This window comes from Calonectris borealis, chromosome 2, assembly GCF_964195595.1.
Source record: "Calonectris borealis chromosome 2, bCalBor7.hap1.2, whole genome shotgun sequence".
Classification (NCBI taxonomy): domain Eukaryota; kingdom Metazoa; phylum Chordata; class Aves; order Procellariiformes; family Procellariidae; genus Calonectris; species Calonectris borealis.
In genome coordinates this window covers 132,172,111-132,179,192 of record NC_134313.1, presented here as the reverse complement: position 1 = coordinate 132,179,192, position 7,082 = coordinate 132,172,111, and positions in this window count along the sequence as shown.

Below are 7,082 nucleotides of genomic sequence, written 5' to 3'. Positions count from 1 at the left end.
GTCCTCGCGTTCCAGTTGCTCAGTCTGTTAGTTGCCTTCCAATGGCCGGGAGGAGCAGTGAGGAGCAGAGCGCTCATGGGAGAGGTGTGAGTCGCCATTTCAGTGGGCTGAGTCAGTTCCGAGATGTGTTCAAACTCAAACCACCATGGCAGCTACAAGTATGCGTACTGAAAGGTGCTCAATAACCTCCTGCTTTGAATTAACTCGCTTTCTGGTTTCAGAAGGCAAAAGAACCAAGAAACTGCTGAATTTCTACCTTAAGGTTTCTTAAATATTTACACAAAATAAGCATATACATATTTATGAACTTGGGCTCTATCAAACCTTCCTTCTGCAAGCTGTATTACTGTGAGCCAGGACCTAGTCACACTCCGTTTTGATATGGCAGCGTTAACAGGTTTGTTTATCCTGCAGCATACATTGGACAGAAATATGGAGGGGGAATGTCTATATCTCGTTAGACATAAACTTGCTGATGCAGAAGTAGGCCATCCCACTACAGGGTTATTAGAAATCATTAATTCTTCAGCACCCATAGTGGTGTTCTTGCTGAATGCTGCACCAATTCCAGAACATACAGGGTAAAACAGAAAAGCATTTGTGGTGCTTATTGTGCTTCTGGTTCTAGCACCATAATGACCAAGTCTAAAAGAAAAGAACAATGAACGGCTGGAGGATTTCAGCTCTCAGGACAAGCCTCCCCACCTCACTTTGTAGGCTGAAAAACATGCATCCTCTTGCTCTAAATACTGTTTCAGCTTTAGTTGCAAAGCAGACTGTTATTATCACAATAAATTAGGCTGAACAAGTAAATAGCATTACACGTATTTGGCTATGCTTAAGGAAAAATAATGTATTTATCTGTGCGATACTTGCACAGTGTGTTCTACAGACCTCTTCTAACTTTGGGTATGTCAAAACTATTAGAAAACAATCCATTCTGGCCCTACCATTTGCATGGTTTTGCTCTTCCCTGTGGAGAGCAGGCGTAAGTATTAGAGTGTGTTTTCATACCTTGTTCCCTTCACCAAAAAAAGCAGCCTTTAGTAAAGAGACACTGGAAGAAGCAGAACAGACTGTACTAGACACGATAGAGAGTGACCGATAAGTAACTTCCCCCCCCCACCATCCCAATCTTTGAGTGATAACAGATGTTTTGAAACAGGGTGACCAGGCAGTAACCTACGACACTCACCACCACCGATGGGCGGGTTTTGGAAGTCTGCGCTGGAACAGCAATCCCAGCACTGCCCTGCTGAATGCAGCACCGCGCCCAAACAGCCCGGCGTTCCTGAGAGTGAAGCTGCGTACCATTTACTGAGGAGGTATGAGAAGCCTTCAGCAAGGCTGATGTTCACACAGGCAGACTCTTAACATACTGTAACGCAGCCCATCATCTAACATCTCTTCAATGGATACAACAGTTTTATTAAAGCTTCCTGAATGGTTTCTATCTGTGAGCACAACCAGAAACAAACCAGAACAGAAGGATCTTTTGACATATGGGAAGTACAGCTTAAGTCTGGAACAGCTTTAAATCACTCAGTCTGTTGACTTAAATTAAACCAGGATTTGGGAATTTGTACCGAGACCAAAGGAACATCCTGTCGGAGACAGACAGTAGGGGATGTTGTCTTTAAAGGGCCTTGACACTGCCCCGGGAAGGGAAAGACAATCAGAGGAACTGTCCAAGTAGGGGTAACAGCACTTCTTTGAGATTCACATGACCGGTGAGTTTTCCAGGTGGATGTGGGGATACTCTGATTACAGTGAGAGAAATCACCCGAAAGCACACCAAAGGAACAGGTGGCAAACAGGACACTGGAGTTAAGTTACTGAGAGGCATGTGAACAGGCTGAGGAATTGGTAACGGACTGGGACAATCTCTTCAGATTAGAGATCTTCACAATGCATAAGTGGGCATAAGCAGGCATAAGCTCGTTTAGGCAGATCTCTACAGGTGAAGTGAACCAGACTCAAGGGATTGAGCTTCAGGAGCCTCCTGTGATCAACACGGAGGTGAGGAAGCCATCATCATGAGGCACACCATGGTCTTGCCCAGGCTGTGATGTGTTTTGCAGCATCAGGTGTTTAACGAACATCCCAGCATCACGGAAAACCCAAGAGGACCAACGCAAAAACTGACCACCCTCTTTGGCTGCGTCAGAACATACCATCTAAAGTGAATAAAAGAGCCAACTGAAGAAAATTACATTTTCAGAACTGTTACAGAAAGAGGACCTGAACAATGCCTAAACAGCACTACTACACACATGCAGATTCAGTGGCTAGAAAGAACTACCCCCTCCTGCTCCACTTATGTAGGTTAAAAAAAAAAATAAACCCAAACCAAAAGTGGTGACAAATGCCATTCCTGAAAACCCCAAAGATTCACAGGTTGAAGTGAGAGTTACCACTCAATCAAGTTCTTAACGGTCAATGGCAATGGAAGTGCTTCAGAGATTCACTGTGCTCTCCTCCCTCCCTCTGCTGGGAGGGCAGGCGTAGGCAACGCAGGTCAGAAGTCAGAGATGATAGTTTGATCTACCCACAGCAGATCACACACTCTTGGTAGAAGAGATTAGAAAGGTTGAATTCAGTAAGATGTTAATAGATTGTAAGAAAGATTTTTAAGATTTTAAGAAAACTATGCAGAGAGCTTGAATGACAAAGTTTGGCAAGGGATAGGAAATATATGACAGGATAGGACATGAATCCTTAGATTTTGCTTTAAAACTATTTAAGGTATCTAATATATTCTTTTAACATAAAAGAACATTTGAGACCTCAGTGTCTTAACCTTTGTGAACTAAGTCAACTCTCAGGTACAATGAGAAGAAAACCTGCACATCTGTCATTTGACAAGGCTTGGAAGCCAGGGTTTGGTTTGTTCTGTTGTGAATCTGAATAGCAAAATTTCTGGTTGCTTCTATTGCAATTTTAATGAAAAAAGAGAATGTAAGGTGTTTTTCTCCTCTTTAAATATTTAGTGACACTAACAATATTAAGACAGCTTGAAAGGCTCTTTAGGTTCCATATTATTCAACTATGTTTACAGTTACATGGTGAAACACCTTTTCCAACCTCGGCTTGAAAATTGCTAAAACATAGCATGGAATGGAGGGAGCTCAGTTTATCCTAATGTAAAATAACACACAGCACTAGGGAAGCATGGATAATTTAGATGCTGCTTTATTTGAAGACAAATAACAGTGCTAAAGAGACTGGGATACTGGGTTGGAAAGAGTTGCAAGAAGTCTTCGAGTCACGCAAGTAGGGACATTCGTCTTCTTCCCCCGTCAGGAATGTTCAATTGAGAGATGAGTTGTAGAGACAGGAAAAAGCCCACAGCTTGAAAATTTTAGTCACATCTGTAACTATTTTTCCCCCAGGGAAAGGAAACCAAAACACTCTTGTGATTTTCCTGGGCTCTAGATGACAGAACAACTGAAACAAACGCTCTTTCCGAGGCTGCCATTTCAGACAGCTTTTCGCTCGGTAGCTATGTGAGGATACATGGACCAGACAAGCGGCCTGGGTGACATTTACAAAGTCCAGCCAGGCGTTTGCTTCTCCTGTTAGGCAATAAAATGAAAGGATTTTTGTGATAAGGCTTACAGATCATTATAAATATAACAATAGGATGTTTTCTTAAGAATGACCAGTTGTTTTGCCATTTCAAATTAATGCACGGTGCTTCCTTTGTACTTAACATTCTTCAAAACATATGGATATTATAGTGAGAAAAGGACTCCAGAAAAATACAAAAGCCAGTGCTATCAGCTTAACAAAGAGGCCTATATTGCATCTCTTCACATGTAACATCTCAGGTTTCAGTCTGTAAAGGAGACCCATGTTTTATAAATTACTATCTTGTCCAATTTAGAGTCATAGCTACAGATTTATAAAAAAAAAGGGTTTAATCCTAAAGAATTCTTCTCCAACTGTCTCATCAGCTTCTGCAGCGTATAAAAGCATTATAAGGAAGTCACGACAAATCATTGAGAGATTACCACAAGAGGCAATAATTACCAGTCAATCTTGGATTTATATGAATTTGCTGGACCAACTTCAAGAATTTAAATACTTTCTCCTGATACTAAAATGGATTTTGCTGAGTTTAAATACAGACCTACGGAAGTGGTGTTAAAAGTTTAAACTGCTTATTAAGAGATTATAAAGGCCCTTCTCTCCAAGGTTATCAGTCTGATCCAACCAGGACTAGATTATCAGGAATTATTGCTATCAGGAATCAATGCTTTTTAGCCAAAAGCACGATGGCATTTCTTTTGGGAAGTGGGTATGTACCATTGGCAGAGCCACAGAGCAGGCGAAGTGGTGGGAGATGAGAAGGGTGCTCCTGCCAGCTCCTCCTGTTGCTCCTACAGCTGCCGCCAGGGAAGCCCACGGACCTCCCTCACCCACCCTGTGGTACACTGAGCCAAAGAGAACCTTCTCCAGAACTGCTGTTTCCATAAACACTTATCCTTTTTATTTAGGTTTCTGCTTTTAAGATGTGAACCTCACTGATCCAAATATGGAATTAAGTAGTATGGGCTCCCCGGACACATCTAGTACTGTTAAAAATGTTCCATGATGATGCACATGAAAAAACGTCTCACAAGTATATGCTAGACAACAGTCTTTTGTACAGTATTCACAGTTGCTTACAATCTTTCTACAGGCTTACCCTCTCACCCAGTTGTTGCACGATTCACAGAAAGGTCACCACAAACTTTTTTTTTTTGCAATAAGGAAGCTGAGCTACCAGAACACCACTTGTGTTATCTCAAACCAACTGGATTTAACGAACATTCTCTTTTTTTTTTTTTTTTTGTAAACTAGAATATAAATAGCGTATGTTATTCTGGATTACTATAGTAGTTGTTGCCTTTAAATGGACATAATCTCTGGGCAAGACAGAAAGGCTAATTCCTCTCAAAACCAGAATTATTGGGTTGACAAATCTGTAAACATTAGCTCATGCTCCTTTTTAGTGGTCTTCCATACAGCTTAGGTAACAGCTTTGGGATCTTTAGTGCCCTTTGTGTAGATGTTAAAAGGAGCAAAACTTCGAAGTCATTAATTTTTAAATTTTAACTTTTTTTTAAGCAAACATGTATTAATTCTTTAGCCTGGTAGACAAGTCAGAATTTAAACCAGAAAATATACAACCAGAAAAAAACCCCACCACAACAAAGATCGAAGTTTATAAAGTGCCTGTTTCTAGCTCTGATTGCTCCAAATATGAGATTATTTTGGAGGTATCTAGGGGTGGGGAAGCAATAAAGAGCATTAGGAGGAAATATAAAGCAGGAGACACAGAGGTGTCAAGTTTTTGTAAGAAATTACAAGAAAAATCTTTTTGATTTCAGTGGGGTCACTCGGGGTGGGGGAGACAGACTGATTCTTCATTTTAACAGCATTGAGCATTTACGCTACCACACTAGACTCTAAAAGTAACAGCTCAGCCTGGGAGGTTAATACTAACGTGGCATTTTCTCCTGCAGAACATTTATCCTGAGAACTGAAAAACCCATAAAACATGCCTGCAGTCAGAGTACACAGAAAGCTGAGCAGAGCTAGTTGTTCTCATTCCTGAAGTCCATTCGATTTTTTTTTCCCCCAGGATAAAAAGGGTTTCTTTTATTCTAATATACTGCTTCAGTGGTCCAGCCAAGGCTCACTGCTCTCTCTTGGTGAAAATCCGACAGATTGTTTGGAAGAAGGTTGTAACAATAACCGTGCCTTATTCATCTGTACAAAAAGAGGAAGATTTCTTTTAGAAAGATGGAGGTTCCAATATAATTTTCTGGAAATGAACAGGCCTCCACTGAGATATGAACACCTTTTTTTAAAAAAAAACAAAAACAACAAAAAAACTCTACCAGCCACAGACATTATTATTTGTTTTACAGAAACAAGGAACTTTCTGTTCCTTGACCTCTCATTAAGAAAGTGGTCTCTGACCACAGTAGCATGTTCTTTAAACAAATCACGTTCCATTTTTGGAATAAGACCATATTCTAATAATAGTCCCAATTATCACTTACAAGACACAATTACTGTCCTACGCATACTGCCAGGTAGTTATGGAGTTTTGGTTTTTTTTTAAAATAGGAATAACAAATGCATGCAAATTGCAATCTACAGGCTCACTGAATAAATTCTAATGATGAAATAGATGAGATACACAAATCATGTAACTCTGAATTCCAAATGGAATTAACAATTTGTAATAAAAAAAGACAGCTCTTCAGCTCTAAAAAGTTCACAGAACTTAATTTAAAAATAATGCAATTTAATGCAGCAAAGAAGTTTTCTTCCTCAAGAGGTGAGCAGTAATGAAATGAAAAAGCAGCACAATTTCTGATTGACATAAGGAAACAAAGGTGTTCAACAGCACTGTTTTCTGCATTTGCCTGTACTCCATATCCAAATCTTTTAACTTTTAAACTGGCGCCTTCTGAGCTTTCTCTCCTCTATCACCCAGGCACACAGTGGACATGAATAGTTCTCAGTCTCTACTGCCCTGCTAATTTTTCAAAGACGACAGGAACATCCCCTCCTGTAAGCTGCCCTATGGCTACAGACACCACACGCGGAGGTAACAGCTCGTCCTGAAGTCAAACAGAAGTTAGCACAGATAATGAAGGCCTATTAATACAATCTTCTCACAGTTCCTTTGAAGCAACACAAATTGGACAGTTGCATTAACAGAAATATGCAATTGTTACCTTTTAAATAACAGGCATGCTACCTGGCATTTTGATTCAGATTTTCCACAAGTGTATAAGGAAAAATGGGTCTGTGCTGCTTCAACCTTTGTATTTAAATAGATGCAGTGAATCTCAAGACAGGCCAATATGGATCTTTTGAGCGCTGCCTGCATGCTCAGCTGAGGCACATACACCACTCCCGCATAGCCCTATACTTTGAGAGATTCAGAGGGAAGAAAATGCAGAAATCAGGATCTCCCTGAAGTCATCTAATTCTGCTCACAGACAAACATACTGCATATATAAACAATGAACACAGGCACAAATGGTTAAGAAAGGAAGCCTAAAGGAATAATGAAGTAA